The sequence below is a fragment of the Prionailurus viverrinus genome, chromosome F2 (assembly GCF_022837055.1).
Source record: "Prionailurus viverrinus isolate Anna chromosome F2, UM_Priviv_1.0, whole genome shotgun sequence".
Taxonomy (NCBI): Eukaryota; Metazoa; Chordata; class Mammalia; order Carnivora; family Felidae; genus Prionailurus; species Prionailurus viverrinus.
This window is the reverse complement of record NC_062578.1, coordinates 72,371,327-72,386,921: the sequence shown is the minus strand read 5'-3', so window position 1 is coordinate 72,386,921 and position 15,595 is coordinate 72,371,327. Positions and strand designations below refer to the sequence as shown.

Here is a 15,595-nt window from a genome sequence, read left to right as displayed (position 1 = left end):
GATACTTTAAAGAACACTGTCTATATTCCTGAGAAATGTGGCAGAATTTCAAGACTATGATAGGATGGGCTTGAGGGCAGGAGGGGCAAGGCAGAGGGAAGAAGACTATCCGTTCCCCATGCGTGTTGTGTTGTTACACGGAGAAAAATGCATTCACTGCCATTACAGAGGAGGGGAAAGATGGGGCCTCCGGAAGATCCGACGCTGGAATTACAGACAGGAGCTTTCTGGGAATTCCTGTACTAAAAGTCCTTGGAGAGCCAGCTACTCGTGGTGGCACAGGCACCCCTGTCCCTCCCCTGATCCTGCTTTATTTTTCCTCATAGCACTTGGCACCTCCAGACACATCAGATACTTGCTTGTTGTCTGTCCCCTTGCCTCCCAGGCCGGAATTTTGTTCGGGTTCCCAGCTGTGTCCCCAGGGCCTAGAACAGTCCTGGCACTTAGTAGGCCCTGGCACTTAGTGGGCCCTCAATAAGTATCTGTTGGAGGTCTAATGTCTTGAATGCATACGCTGTCACCGACCCCGCTGCGAGGTGGGCCGGGCGGGATTGGCATCATTCCCAAGCACAGGGGCGGGGGGGGGGGGGGGGGGGGGGGGGAGCGGACCCAGGGGGCAGGAACCCGGCTGGCCTCAAGGTCGGGAGGCTGGCGCTGGAGCCCGAACCCTGACCGATAGGCTGTGACCTTGGGCCAGCCCTGCGCCTCCGGGGGCTTGGGGTTTCCACGTCTGGGTCAGCGGGGCGTCGAGCCCCCCACCCCCCCCCCCCCTGCCAGCGCGCCCCGCGCAGCGGCTCCCCCGCCCGCTGTGACTTGCCCAAGGTCACCCCGCCGCGGGCCCCCCACCCCCACCCCGGCCCCCGCCGCCACCACCGGTTTTGGGGTGGGGGCCGGCGCGGGGCGGTCCCGGGGCGCCGCGCGCGCTGACGCCGGGCCCCGCGATGCGGCGGGGACGGGGCGCGGGGGGAGGCGGCGTCGGCGAGCGTCCTCCTTTTGTGCGAGCGCCGGCGGCTCGGCTTCTCGAAGGTAAACAGCGTTTCCTCTTCCTCCTCGAGGCGTCTCTTCCTTTTATAGTTATTTCTCGCCTGGCACTCGCCCGGGCCGCCGCTGCTGCTGCTGCTGCTGCCGCCGCGGCGGGGGCCGCTCGCGAACCTGTGGCGGTGACGTGAGACCGGCCAACCCGGAAACGGCGGCGGCGGCGGCACCCGAGGCTCCGAGGCTCCTGCGCTCCAGCGCCCGCGGCCGCGCTCCCCTCGCCGCTCGCCCGGCCGCCAGGTACGTGCCCGGGGCCCCGCCGCGCCGCCGCCCGGGCCGCCCGGCTCGCCCGCGCGCCCCCGGAGCCGCCTGCGCCCGGCGCGGGTGCGGGTGCGGGCGCGGGCGCGGGGCGCGCGCGGTGGGTGCGGGGACGGGGGTGCGGGCCGGGCGCCGCGGCGGCGGGAGAGGGGGCGCCGCAGGGGTGGGGGCGGCGCGGGGGGCCCAGAGGACGCGCCGGGGGCGGGAGGGCGAGGTGGGGGGGGGGAGCGCACGCCGCGGGGCCGCCGCCCGGGTCCACCCAGCTGCGGGGAGCGCGCGGCGGGGCCCCGCGCGGGGAGGGAGGGGGCGCTCGGGGTGGCTGCCCCCCAAGACCCTTCCTGCGCGCCAGGTGAGGGCGCGGGGTCTGGCCCCGGCGCAGCGCAGCCCGCGCCAACTTGCTTGGGGGCTGGAAGGCCAGGCGCTTCGAAGAGAGGAACTGGAGGGGGTGAGTAAAATCTCCATTGGCCTCAAGACTTCCTCCTGGGGTAACCACCCGCCTATGTTTAAAGAGCACTTCCTCTTTGCCCTTTATCTTTTCATCATCTTTTTTTTTTTTTTTTTTCTTAAATGGAAGTTCAGTGTTACCGGGTGGGTGCCCTTGCAGCCTGCAGGGCTTTTCCTGGGTCTGTGTTCACACACAGTGGGTCTCGAACCGGTGCGTCCCGTGTTGAGGGTGGGAGGGAGAAGGAACCAGGGACTTCGACCCCCCCCCCTTCCCCAGCTGGAACCCTGCGTGTGTGTGGGGGGGGTCGCATTTGATCCCCACCCAGCTGCAAGAAATGGAGCCGGTGGGGGGAGGGGGGGTTCAGCGGGAAGGAGGCTCCGCTGGGGAGTGTCACGTGGACTTTGCACCTATGCTAAATTCCTGGCCCTGCAGCCTCGCTAGCTGTGTGACCTTGGGCAAATCGCTCACCCTCTCCGGTCTTAGATGTCTGTCTGTAAAATGGGTGCTTTGAGTAGGGCCTAGAGAAAGTGAGCGTGGACTTCCTGGCCTGGAGGGGGCGCAGTAATGGAAAGTCTCATTGTCAGTCATCTGGCCTCTAATTTCTGCATCCCCCTCCGCCTGGTAGGGGTCCCTGGGCACCTGGGACGCTCTGGGTAGATGTTTGTGAAAGGAAGAGCTGGCTCCGTGAATTTTGAGAAGTGAGTGGGTGTGGGTCTATGTTTTGGCTTCCTTGCCCTGTAACATCCATCCCACAATCCCCGGAGAGCCACATTTTGCCACCTGGGATCTCAGTAATCCATCCCCTCCCCAGGAGGATTATCTTGTGAAAATATTGATTCCTTGTGAAAAGGAGCTTAAACTCTGACTTTGAGCCTCTCCTATTCTTGGAAGAGTGCATTCTGTGGAAATGAAAAGGAAGCATCTTTTTGATTGCCACCACCAGATGACTGTCCGACGAGGGGGTGGCCAGGGCTAACAGCTGGGCTGTTTTCCCAGGCTTGGGGGTTCCTGTGAACGTGGAGGAAGCTGGGGAGAGGTGGTTTTTCTCCCTTGGTGGGGCATGCAGGAGTGGTCAGTGGGCCTGAGTTTTCTTCCTGGGGAGGCACGTTGGAATGTGCATTTTCCGGATTTTGCCGAGACTTTTGGCATGGGGAGGGGCAGTGTGTGTGATGAAGGAGGCTAGGGTGAGGTTAATACGCAGGGGTTCTTGGAGATGGCCATCAGATAAAGGGCCACCATGGGTTTCTGCACTTTGGGAGGTTTTAAAAGTAATTTTGCTTTCGCTGTCCCTTCTCCTTTCTCAGCTCCCATAGGCTTCTGAGCACCTCTCTTAGCATCCTGTGTGTGTGTTTTTTTGTTTTTCCCACATCTGGAGGGCAGGAGGTGAGCCTGAGTGCTACTATTGTGACAGGCAAGAGCAGGTGCCTTTATGCAGCAGCCAGCTGTGGTGTGAACACCTGCAGATTCATTTTTAAGTCGTGGAGTGGTTCACGGTTACCTGTGAAGCAGAGGTTTTATTCTTTACAAGACCTAGAGAGAGTGCAGGACTTGGTCTCAGACCCTTAGTAAGTGGTGGATTCAGGATCCTCACCCGCCTTCGTCTGGAACGCGCTCTCGCTCTTTCCTGTGGGCTCGGCTCCCTTCTGAATGGCCTTTGTGTTTCCCTTGGCACCTGGCAGGCTGTCTGGCATATGCTTGGATACACGGTACATGTTTTGTGACAGACGAACAAAAGAGAGATGGTTTCCCTTTGGCTCTTTATGGAGGTACATTCTGTCTCCACCTCAAGGTCAGTGTACTGGCCTGTAGGTGACCTTGAGATTGTTCTCTGGCAGTTCTTGATTCCCCATTCTGGAATCCCAGCCTCTGACAGCTTACCTCAGGATCCAGAGACCATGACAGGAGGGACTCTTGAGGGACGCCAGGGCCAAGAGATTGTGGCCTCACGCTCAGCATTGCTGTCCCCTCCTTGTTTGAAGAGACCTCTGTCCTGTGGCTTCAGCAGGCTGGGACTTGGCCGTCTTCGGTGAAACCATCTTCCAGTGAGCACTGTGGAGGCAGTGTTGTGTCAGTGACACATCAGATTTTAGATGGGTCCACTTTCGCTACGCGCTGGCCGGGCAGCCTTCGAGAGGTCGCTGCACTCCTGGAACCATCTTTTCCGCATCTGTGACCGGGCAAAATCACCTCCGCTCTACCTGCTTCACCTCACAGGTGCCTAAGAGAGCAAGACCCAAATCCACACCTCCACTTTTGCCACTTACTGCCCATGGGCATGTCACCACGTTTCAGAGCCTCAGTGTTCTCATTTGTAAAATGGGACCATTTAGCGTGGGGCTGCTTTGCTCGTGCAGGAGCGGGGCGCCCTTAGCTGAGACCCCTGATAAATGGCGGTCCTCATCAGCGGTGACATTCAGCCTTTCCTCAGCTGCAGGATGAGCTTCTCAAAGGCCAGACCCACCTCTCTGTTTTAACCTGACTTGGAGCTTCTCCAGACAAGTAAATTGAGGCGGGGAGGGGAACCGGCTGATTTTATTCATTCTCTCCTTCCCTGTCTGGGACAGTTGATAAAAGCTCTATGAGAAAGCATCATCAAGATCATGTTTTGGGGAGCCTGGGTGGCTCAGTCAGTTAAGCATCTGACTTCGGCTCAGGTCATGATCTCACGGTTTGTGGGTTCGAACCCCACGTCGGGCTCTGTGCTGACAGCTCGGAGCCTGGAGCCCTCTTTGGATTCTGCGTCTCCCTCTCTTTCTGCTCCTCCCCTGCTTCTGCTCGGTTTCTCTCTGTCTCTCAAAAATAAATAAGTGTAAAAAAAAATAAAAAGATCATGTTTTTTGGGGGAGCCTGGGCAGTTCAGTTGATTAAGCATCTGACTCTTGATTTCAGCTCAGGTCATGATCTCACAGTTCGTGAATTTGAGCCCTGAGTCTGGCTGACAGTGCGGAGCCTGCTTGGGATTGTCTCTGTCTCTGTCTCTGTCTGTCTCTCTCTCTCTCTCTCCCTCCCTCCCTCCCTCCCTCCCCCCCCCCCCCCGTCTCTCTTCATGCCCCTTTCCCACTCATACTCGCTCTCTCTCAAAAATAAATAAATAAACTTAAAAAAAAAAGATCATGTTTTTCATCCATTTCTGAGGGCAAAGGTCTTTTTCCCCTCTCATGAAGTTAACTCTTTACGTGTTCATGACATTCACTTCCTATCTCATAACCTTCCCATGAACTCCTTCCAGCTTTCCATCAACCCTGGAGTCCCCCAGATTCTCAGAAGGACAAAGCCCCTGTTGCTTAGGAGTTAAGTCTTTGATGGCCTGAAAAGGGGTGAGTGGCCTCACCAGCTTGAAAGAAAGGTAGGAACTTAGCCAAGGATGCATGAGGTTAAGGGCCATGATATTTGTCCTGTTATGCTTTTCTACTTGTAGAGGCGGGTTGTGGGTATGGCTTTAGGGCTCAGACTACCTGGGTTCGCATCCTGGTTCTGCTGCTTACCAGCTCTGTGACCTTGGGCAAGATTTATCCTCTCTCTCTGGGCCTTCTTCAGCTTTCAAATGAGGAGTGGTACACCGCCTGGAAGGGTTGTTGTGGAGATCAAGGAGAACCTTCCAGCACATTGCCTGGCTTATAGGATGTGCTCTGCCAATGTCCCTTCCTTTCCCCCTACCCTGGTTCTTTCCATCCCCACCCCCGTCCCGTTGTCCTATCCCTCTCCTAACCAGGCTCTGGTTCCCACTGGTAATTGAGCCTTTGGCTGGCGGCTTCTTCTTAGATTCCAGTTCAAGGCGCCATGCCTTCCCAAACCAGTCGTTGACTGGCTTTCATACGGTGCTTCCGCTGAATGAAGAGATAATCATACCAGAGCTTGTCAAGAAGAGTAAACTGGGGAGTCGTTGAATTTACGTTCTGTCCCATTGATTTTTTTTTTTTTTCCCTTTTCGAAGACTGACTTACTAGTTGCCATCTGCTCTGAGGGAAGGAGACATCATGTTCATAAATATATAAATAATCGAAGTCAACGAGGAGATTTGTTTAAAGAAGTGTGGCTGAGGGTGATTTTAATAAATATTTAAGATAATCTGAAACCATTAGAGGAATTGCAGGGTTTATGAAAAAACTGGAAATGTGTTTTGGAGAAGTTTCTTTTCTTCCCAAGTCAAGTAAGTGTCAAGAGTAGAAAATGAGGGCAGAGCATCTTCTGACCTTGGACACAGGGCCGTGAGGGACAGGAAGGGCCGCCAGTCCGTTTGTCTCTACTGTGGGATGTTGGCAGTGGGGTTGTCACCCATTTATAGGGACTGATGGGTGGGGACGTTGAGGGTAGCCAAATCCACAGAACCAAGGGGAAGGGACCTCAACATTTTTGAGAGGTACTTGAGACTCGGGCGACGAGTGGATAACACATGTCAGGAGTCACCTTGGGGCCTGCACGTTTCAGATCCTGCCTGTGAGAGTCAGTGGCAAGCTTCTAGAAGGTTTCTAAAGACACATCTTTTTTTGGTTAGCGATGGGCTGCGTTTTAGTGAGTCCTGCTAAGGCCCATAAGTTGGAAGGCTTCTAGGTGGTCAATGCGAGGGATGTGGGAGTAGGGGCACGTGAGAGCCGAGGAGCATCTTGGAACAGGGCTTCCCAAACTGGAGTGTTCCCTCAAATCACTTGGAGGTTTCTCTGCAGCTTCTGAGTCAGAGGTGGGGGTGGGCAAAGATTCTGGTCCGGGGACCGCACTTGGAGTAGGGAGAATGTGGAAGCCCCCACTCCCGTCATTCATTCAGGACCTGGAGCTCGTAGATGTGAATCTGAACATGACACTGAGTGTCGTGGGGCAGCTCGGCAGTGGAAGAGGCAGCCAGGCCCATGATACACACAATTAAAAAGACGGAGGCCTAGAACAGATGGCAGTGACAACACAGAGGGCTGGGCAGGCCCAGGAGGCACCGAACAAGACCCACGAGGCCTGGACCCTCTGAACAGTTGAGGTGGGGAGGGCGGCATTGTGAGCACAACAGGCCTTCACACGTGGTTGTGGGCTGCAAGGATCGAGCAGGAAGTTCATGCTCAGAGGGTCAGGTTTTAGGCGTCCAGTAGTCTTAATTTAACACACGAGGGAACTGGAACCCAGAAGGGGAAGCATCTTGCTCAAGAGACCAAATCAGGCCTGGAACCCGGGTCTTAGCCAGGCCCCTTCACGTGGCCGCGTGGTACCTGGGGGCCGACCTCAGCGCAGGGCAGCCCCAGCCCAGGGGATGGTGCCGGCTGGACGTCCTGCCTCAGCTCAGCGGTACCGGTGCTGGTGACCTTTCTGCCACAGGGGACTAAGCCCAACGCAGGAAAAGCAACAAGGTTGAATTCAGGCTCCGTCAGAGGCTGATGGCCCACTTGCCCTGCCCCTGCCAGCACCCTCAGATTTGGGGAGTACAGTGGGGAGCATTCACACAGAGGAGTCAAGGACAGGAGGGCACTTGGGCAGCAAGCAACTTTGCTTGTCTGCTTCAGAGATCCTCCCGTGACCGGCTCTGTCTGGCCACTTGGAGCTCTTTGGGATGTAAACCCAGTGCCTTCTCAGCAGACGCTGCCACACTGTGGAGCCGGAGGAGCCCCTGCCCAGTGGCCGCGTGACCTTGGGCCAGTCCCTCACCTTGTTGAGCCAGAACGGTCCTGGTCCCGGATGAGGCTGGGCTAGCAGCGCCCGGTGTCCCAGCATCCCGGGTGGCTTGGGGGACTAAATGATATCAGGTGCGTGAAAGTTGCCAGCCAGCCCCCCGCAGAAACACTCCCTGTAGGTCCACCTCCCGCGGGACATAGCCCCAGGTGAGTGAGCACTGATTTGTCCAGTGCAGGTTTCCGTCCAGGGCCATGCCCTTGGAGGAGATGGGGGGTATGAATTTGATGGGGGGGCAGGTGTTTCTTTAAGACACCTGCAGACTGCTGGGGTGGCTTCATGCAAAACCAGACGCCGTGGTTGGCCCCTCTGGGGGTCTTCTTTGGCAGGGGGCGCTGGCAGGGTGAAGGACTGTGCACCGGGGGCCAGGTACATCTCCGTTCACAGCCGGCTCCCTAGCTGTGGAGTCTTTCAGATCGCACAGCCTCGTCTGGCATCACAGTGCCTGTTTCACAGCTTGTTGTGGCTCTTACATCAGAAAATGTCTGACTGTGCCTGGCTCAGGGCCCGATGTCTGAGAGGTGCTCCATGATGCAAGTCCGCTGTCCACACAGCCTCCGGGGCTGGGACTCGGGGAGAGGAGCCTGCAGACTCAGGGAGGCCTTCCCTGCCAGTCTCTGCACCAGCCCCAGCTTTGCTCAAAACCAGAGTTGAAGTAAAATGCAGAAGACAATGTGGAAGTGAAACTCGGCCAATAACATCCTAAAATGTCTGCCCTGCTCCCCTGAACTCTAGTTTTGTGTACTGCCCTGAGTCCCCGAGGCATCAGAGGCCAGCCAGTGTGCACAAGATCACACGGGCTTGTGAATGAAAGCAGAGTGAGGTTTTCCAGTCCTTTCTGAGCACACCTTGGTTGCTGTCAAGCGTTCAGTTCATAATGGAGGAACCACGTCCATCCTGCCATTCAGGGACTATCATTAAGTGAACGCCTACTGTGTGCTAGGCCCTGTGATGGGTCCAGGTGGGGAATACACACTGTGTGTCCCCACTGCCACCCACTCAAGTCTCTAAGGGCCTGTGTGCCTTGAGAAGGAAGGCTTTGTTTCCTTGGGCTAACCCACACCCAGCCCCCCTGAGGCCCGTCCTTGTCACCCAGGAACTGGAGAAGCTCTCTGGCTAGATTTGGGGACAGGAGAGCAGGGGCAGTCACTTGACGCCAGAGAGGACAGAGCAGTGGGCTGATTGAGCAGGGCAGGAAAGGAGACTGAGGCAGCATTTCCAACCCTTTGTGCAGGCATTTATGGCCCAGGCAGAGGCCTCCCGAATCACATGGCTCCCATGAGCATGTTGTGGCTTTCGTGATTTTGTTTTGTTTTTTTTTGAAATAATAACCACTTTCCCTGTTGAGCGTGGACGATGTGTGTCTGCGTGTTTTATTTCTTTTTTTTTTTTTTTAACGTTTATTTATTTTTGAGACAGAGAGACAGAGCATGAATGGGGGAGGGTCAGAGAGAGAGGGAGACACACAATCTGAAACAGGCTCCAGGCTCCGATCTGTCAGCACAGAGCCCGACGCAGGGCTCGAACCCACAAACCGTGAGATCATGACCTGAGCCGAAGTCGAACGCTCAACCGACTGAGCCACCCAGGCGACCCTGCGTGTTTTATTTCTTATGTTCGTGGGAACTCCGCGAGGCAGGTCATGTTACCCCATCTGACAGATGACGAGACAGAAAACTCAGAGGCTGAGGGAGAGCAGAGCTAGAATTAAAAGCTGCCTCACCAGCTTCAGCTCCCACCTGCTGTTTTGACTGCCCCTTTCAGGTGAACCTTGAACATAACTCCCCAAATCTGTAAAGTGAGCGGTGTACCTGAGTAGTTTCTGCTGCTGCTCGATGCTGCTGGAAGGGGGTGGGTTTATAAGGTCGGGGCGGGGGGGGGGGGGGGGGTTGGTGTTCATGGTAGGCATCTCGGCCACCAGTGTCACCAGAACCACCTGCTGTGAACAGCCAGCCAAGGAAGGTCAGATTTATAAAGCACTCTTGCAAGGAGATGGAGGACTTGGGCTAATTTGAGTCTTGAGGCTTTTTGGTAAATTCAGTGTGAAACTGACTCACGCTATTAATACCCCTCTTGATGCATTTGGTGTTGGGATTTGCAGCGCATCGCATGGTCTGCAGGCACCCCCACAAGAGAAAGATTTGGGGGGGGGAATATGGGTTCTGTGGGTTCGTGTGTCAGGGGGTTGAATTTGAAAGGGAAATCTCAGTGTTTGGACAGCGGTCGTTGTAACCTTGAGAAAGTAAGTGGACACAGTATTAATGCCTCTGCTTGTTCCTCCCATCCACTTTCAGTATGTGAACTTGCCAGAACATTCTACGCATGTGTTCCCTCTTCCCCAGTATTCTTCCATCTGACATAATCTGGTGTACTTAAGCTTCCAGGGTGGGAGGGCCAAGAATCTACATTCTGAACAAGCCCTCTCCGGTGATTCTGGTGCAGACCCAGTTTGAGAACCCCGAGGTCCTGTAATCTCCTACCCCTGTAACGATCTATTTCTAACTCCGGGGGTGCTGGGGGTGGGGTGGCTGGTGTTCAGATGGAAAGGACATTGAAGATCACCTTAGTCCCATCCTTCCCAGACCTTTTCAGGCCATGGCTCACCTAGGAAACAGAATTTGTAAGGTGTGGGTCGGGTGGTGGGTAGGAAAAGGGGACACATCTCACAGCTGGAGGTGACCGACCGCAGGACCCATCTGCCCAAAGTGCTGAGGAGGTCAGCATCTCAACACGGGGCAGCTCTCTCTCGGAATCCCACTTGGGCAGCGCTGATTCTCCTCCAAGGTGGGAGCCTGTTCAGACAGCCGGAGGAGGCCCAGAGAGGTGAGGTGAGTTGCCCAGCGTCACACAGGAGTTTGGGAATCATCTAGGTCACTCTTAGAAAGAAGGAGGGAGCAGGCCAGGGAGGTGAAAGCTTGCTAAGGGCTGTACAGGCAGCTCAGGGCCCAATGCGAGGACAAGTTTTCATGCCCTGACAGCCCGTCCTTGGCAGGCTGGTTATAAAGTCAGGGGCCCTCCCCCCTCCCCCCTCCCCCCAAGGCGTTCTCCAGCCTGGGAGGCCTGGTTTCCTGTTGTGATCGGAGACTGATTTTCTGCTACTACCTAACAGCTCATCCCTCGAGCACCCAAGGAGGGCAAACCTTAACACAGCAGAGTTGTCTTAATCGTGACTTTCGGAAGTCCTGATGAAAATGAGGCATGAAGCCTGGTAAAAACGATCTCAGACAGTCTCCTAAATTGGCCCTGAGGGATCGTTTGCATACGGTGCTTTTGTGTACGTGATGGTGTGCAGTAACATGTTGCAGGAAATGTTTCGCACGCACAGTGGTGTATGATGTACCATCAAGTACAGTATCCAAAAATAAAACAAATACAAATTAAATACCACAGGCAAAATATACTTTTCTGTTATTTAAACTCTTTAAAATAAAAATAAAGCGTTTGGCCCTTTGAGTAGAGTTGAATACGGCTGAGCTAAATTAGTACGTGATATACGGTTCCATTTATGTTGTGCTAGATGGGGGACCTCCTCAGAACGTGCCGTTGTCCTGACCCAACTGTGGGCTATATATATTACATATATGTATGTGTGATTATTCTAGGGGTCTCTCCTGCTTGAGTGTAATTAACTTTGGAGAGAATTTTTTTGTGTGTCCAGCTGTCCTGTGTGTCGGACCCAGTGGACAGGACGGAGGCCGTCTCTTTGGCCCTAGTGAGGCCGGACTCTTTTTTTTTTTTTTTTTTTTTCTAAATAAAGGCAACATCCCTGGTCACAGCAGCCCCTAGATTTAGGACCTTTGACTGCCATTGATCCCACACATCTCCAGGATGTGGTTGGATCCCCCAATCTGGAGTGGATCTGAAAGGGCTCCTGCATCCATGAGGGACCCCAGCCTTGGGAGATGACCCCACTCCCTGAAGCCCTGCCTCCAAGTGGGACCTTCTCTTTCCCAAGCAGCATTTCTCAAAGTTTCAGTGGTGAAATGCAGGGGAAGTGTAGAAAAACGACATTTGCATACTTGTGACTTTCCCCGAGACCTCTCGCTTGCAGAAGTAAATGAGGAATAAAGAAGGTATGACCTTTGGAGTGTCCCCACCCCCTCTTCTGCCAGCACCTCCCCTCATGACCAGGAATGTGGTTGGAAAATGCCTCTCTCAGGTAAATTGATCTTTGTCTCCAGACCTTGGACACTTAAAACCGAAAGAGAAGGAACCTGATCTTTCGTTCTCCATCATATTAAGTAGCTGTTGGGGCAGGAGGGAGAGGGTATTTGATTCCACTTTGGAGCTTGTTCTTGTATGTGTTATGGAGCTCCCATTCAACAAGGGGGAGTTGAAAAGCCACTGAGATTGCCTGTGCTGATGTGCATAGACTGGAATGTTCCATAAGAGCTCAAGGCAGAGAAAACCCAGCAGGTGCCCCTATCCGCACCCCATGATGCCTAGGAGAGGTGTCCCCAGCCCCAGGAAGGAACCTGTGTCTTTTTTCTCGTGGCCAACTGGGTCTTTGTAGGTCTTGTGGCCAACTGGGTCCTACAAAGACCCTTCTGGGAAACTATGGAATTTATGTTAAGAGTCATGAAGATACTTGTAACCTTTGACCCGGTGAACCTACTTCTGGCAAGATACCATAAAGGAACAGTTCCAAGTACGGACAGAATGTTGCACAAAGATGGTCAGCTTAGCGCCTTTGACAATAACAAATTGGAAGTAACCTAAGCATCTGAAATTGATCAAATATTTGAATCAGTCATGCTGTAGCCCCTCAAAAGAGGGCGCAGGAGGCTGGGAGGAAACTGAGAAAAGCAGTCATTTGTAGGAAAAAAGTTTGGAAGGAAATACACACCAAAACGGCATCCGAGGTTGTGGCAAGGGGCTATGAATGTGGATAAATTTCTTTTCCTTTCTCTTTTATGCATTTTCTGCAATGTGGTTATGAGATTACTTTTACTGGAAGAAAACCTTCTCCTCTCCCCTCTTCTCTGTTCCTCTCTGATCTCTTTTTTTTTTTCAAAGAAACCGAGAACTCTACTGTTTGTAGGAGAAGAAAGAAAACCAGTGTTTAGATCACTTTATAAATAGTGTATGACAGAAGAGAGCAATGACTAAAACTTAGACCCAGGCGTCCCCGGGGTTAACATACTAACAGCCTTGCCAATAGGACTGGAACACAGCTGGAGAAAGACAGCTAGTGGTTCTTGAATAATAATAGCCACCCAGAGTGGACCCTCCTAGACCCATGGAGAAGGAGTCCCTGTTGCCTTTTGATAAGGGAGGTAACCTGAGGTCAGAGATCATGTGACTTTTGAAGACTCACCACCTGCCCTCTTGGTTAGCAGGTGATGGGGCGAAGGGCATCTGGGGACACCCCAAAGCCAGTGACTCTCCTCAAGTCGTATGGAAATTACTTTCAGGGAAGGGTAGGATGAATGACAGCTGCCCATTAAGAACAGCCCAGTGTTTTCTGCGTGGGCGACTCCGAGGCAAAAGTGAGCTTCCGGCTCAGGTGGAGGGAGCTGTGGTCTCCACGGGAGGTCGGCGAGCTTCTGTGCACCCGCATGTGGGTGCCCCCCTCCTCCGCCTGTGCATCCAGAGAGGGGGGTGCCCTTGATCTCTTAGGAGAAGGACCGCTCTTCAGAACCTGCTGCCTGCGCCCTGTGGCGGCTTCCAGCGGGCAGGGAAAGGATGCGTCAGCCCTTCTGAGAAACCTGTTAAAGGGCAGCCCAAGGCACCTCGGCGGGGGGCTGAGCGCAAACCGCTTAGGGGACTGCAGATTTCCAGACAGTCTCTGTGGTATTTAAGACGCCGTTTTCTCTCAAGTTCTGTGTCTGCCATGCAGCCCACTTGTCATCCCTGCCTGGGATGGAGAGGTTTTTGGAGAGGTTCTGGTTAAACTCGTCAGCCACTTTTTTTAAGGAAGGCACAGAGCATCCAAAGGTGCCTGGTGCCCAGGTGCCACGTGTATGCTTGATGGATCAAGGTATGAACTAATTTTCTGCCTCGGGCGGAAAATGGGAAGTGTTTTTAAGCATTCATTTAAAACCCCAGGATTCATAATCTTGATGTATGTGTGTACGTGTTTCTGTGTTTAGATACGAAGGGAGACACGGTTGAGGCTCTCACATTGACATTTATGGAGTGTCCAGAACATTCCTCGTTTTCTCCATTCCCTTTGCCCTCTGTCCTCCTGTCGGGCACGTGAGCTGTGCTCCCCAGCCCCTTCCAGAAGAACGGGTATGTGGGGCAGGCAGGTGTGCTGCTTTGGGTGAGTGAAGGAAGAACAGAACGGAAGCTCCAGCTACTTGCTGGGCTGGGCCCCGGCTTCCCCAGCTGAGTCACGCCTGTTCCTCTCGCTGCAGTTTCAAGGGTCAGAGGAAAAAAGTGAAGGACCAGAGATCAGAGTGAAAAGCTGGCAAAGGCGCCTGTCACCCAACTAACCCCGTCAGCACCTGGTGGGGGAGACGGAGTTGAGCTCAGCAAATGGGAGCTGCTGGCCCTGGGGGTATGTTGAGCTGGTTTGGTGAAAGGTGGAGCCCCAGAGAAAGGTTGAAGCCTATGGCAGCCCCAAGGGTGCACTTCCCTGGGGACATGGGTTTCAGGGGCTCCTGAGGGGGCCGCTGCTGGGCACACAGGCTGTGCCACTGCCACCAGCTGCCACTCGGCTTCTCCCAGCCTCCCACCCTTCGTCCGTGGAGCAGTAGAACACTCCTTACTCAAGAGTGAGTTGGGTGATATGTCTGTCACCTCCCCACGTCCCTGTCCTGATGACCATTTACCTTAGGAGCACGGTCACCTTGCACCCTTCCAGAGCGCTGTGTCTGCTTTCTGGGGGCGGAGGGGGGTCATTTTCTAGGTCTGCCCTGCTCTCTCCTCTCCCCTCTTCCTTCCCTGTCCCCCCTCCCCATCCCCCCTCCGCCTTCCTGCACCCCTTTCTCAGAGCATGGGACAATTCCTCCGTTAGACTGAATAATTGAGAGCTAACTCTAGGAACAGACGTCTATGAATAGATGTGCTGGAAGAAAGCATTTTTGCCAAGTTTGAGCTGAGCTGAGTATTGTCAGCACTGAATTAAAGATGAGCTTCCTGGCTCTCTCTTCTACTTAGCATTGACCAAACACTATGTCTTGAATCTTAAGGAAAAAAAAAAAAAAAAAGAAGGAAGAGAAAAAAGTCAGGGGCTTATATGACAGCAAGTAAAGTCTAATCACAACACTTCCCATATGTACAGAATTTTGTATATGCTGTGGCCTTGTTGCACTAAACATCGCTGAGCCCTAAGACTGGGCCTCTTTTTTTCTTTTCTTTTTTTTTTTTTTAATGTTTATTTATTTTTGACAAAGAGAGACAGAGCATGAGCAAGGGAGGAGCAGAGAGCGAGGGAGACACAGAATCCGAAGCAGGCTCCAGGCTCGCAGCTGTCAGCACAGAGCCCGACGCGGGGCTCGAACTCACGGACCGTGAGATCATGACCTGAGCCGAAGTCGGACGCTCAACTGACTGAGCCACCCAGGTACCCCTGGGCCTCTTTCTGTTTTAGGTCCACAGGTCAGGCCCATACTGTCTGGCTCCAAGCGTGTCTGCAGAATGAGTGCATACTTTTTTCAGAAAATTGAAGCCCAGAGAGGTTGAGGGATCTGTCCAAGGCTGCACAGCTGGTCAGGACCAGAGTTGAAACTTAATTTCTTGGCCCTGGCTACTCTTAAACTCCGCTTGGTGGTCTCCTCACACATGCTCTTCAGGACGACAGGGAATCCAGAAAGTCAGAGACACAGCTCAGCTAAAGGAAAGAGTTTTACTGAGGCCTCGGTGCTCCTTTAGTCCGATGGCTGGTATTCCTTCACCCTCAAAATTAGCCTGCTCTCATGGTGGCCACATACACTGCCCTCCCCTCTCCGTTCCCTCCCCCGCTTGTGTGTTTAAGCATCTTCTCATTTGTGTGACCCTCTCTGGGTTTCCTCTGAAGCTCCTGGAAGCTACCCGGGGCCGTGTTGTGGAGCGAGTGAGAAGTCAGAGGGCAGCCGTGGCTTCTGCTGTGGAGTTGAGCGAAGGAAGACGTTGGTCCTCCACGAGTGGGCACTGTCCTCTCTGTTAGGTGGTCCCCACATTGGGTCTTCTCTGGACCAACCACTCTGTCTCGTTCCACGCTTTCCCTTTTCTCATCTGTGGAAATGGTGTTTCGTTCAGCAAACGCATCCAGAGCCCCTGTTG

The 15,595-nt window shown here is 54.0% G+C and overlaps 1 protein-coding gene across 3 annotated transcripts in view; it reads left to right on the top strand.

Annotated features, from left to right (window-relative positions):
- The first annotated feature begins 1,074 nt into the window (after positions 1-1,074).
- The window catches only part of CYRIB (CYFIP related Rac1 interactor B), a 148,258-nt gene continuing 133,737 nt past the window's right edge, over positions 1,075-15,595 (top strand). For all 3 annotated transcript variants that reach the window (XM_047841787.1, XM_047841790.1, XM_047841789.1), the window contains exon 1: positions 1,075-1,275. The gene's annotated coding sequence lies outside the window, so the exon portion shown is untranslated. The remainder of the gene's footprint in view (positions 1,276-15,595) is intronic.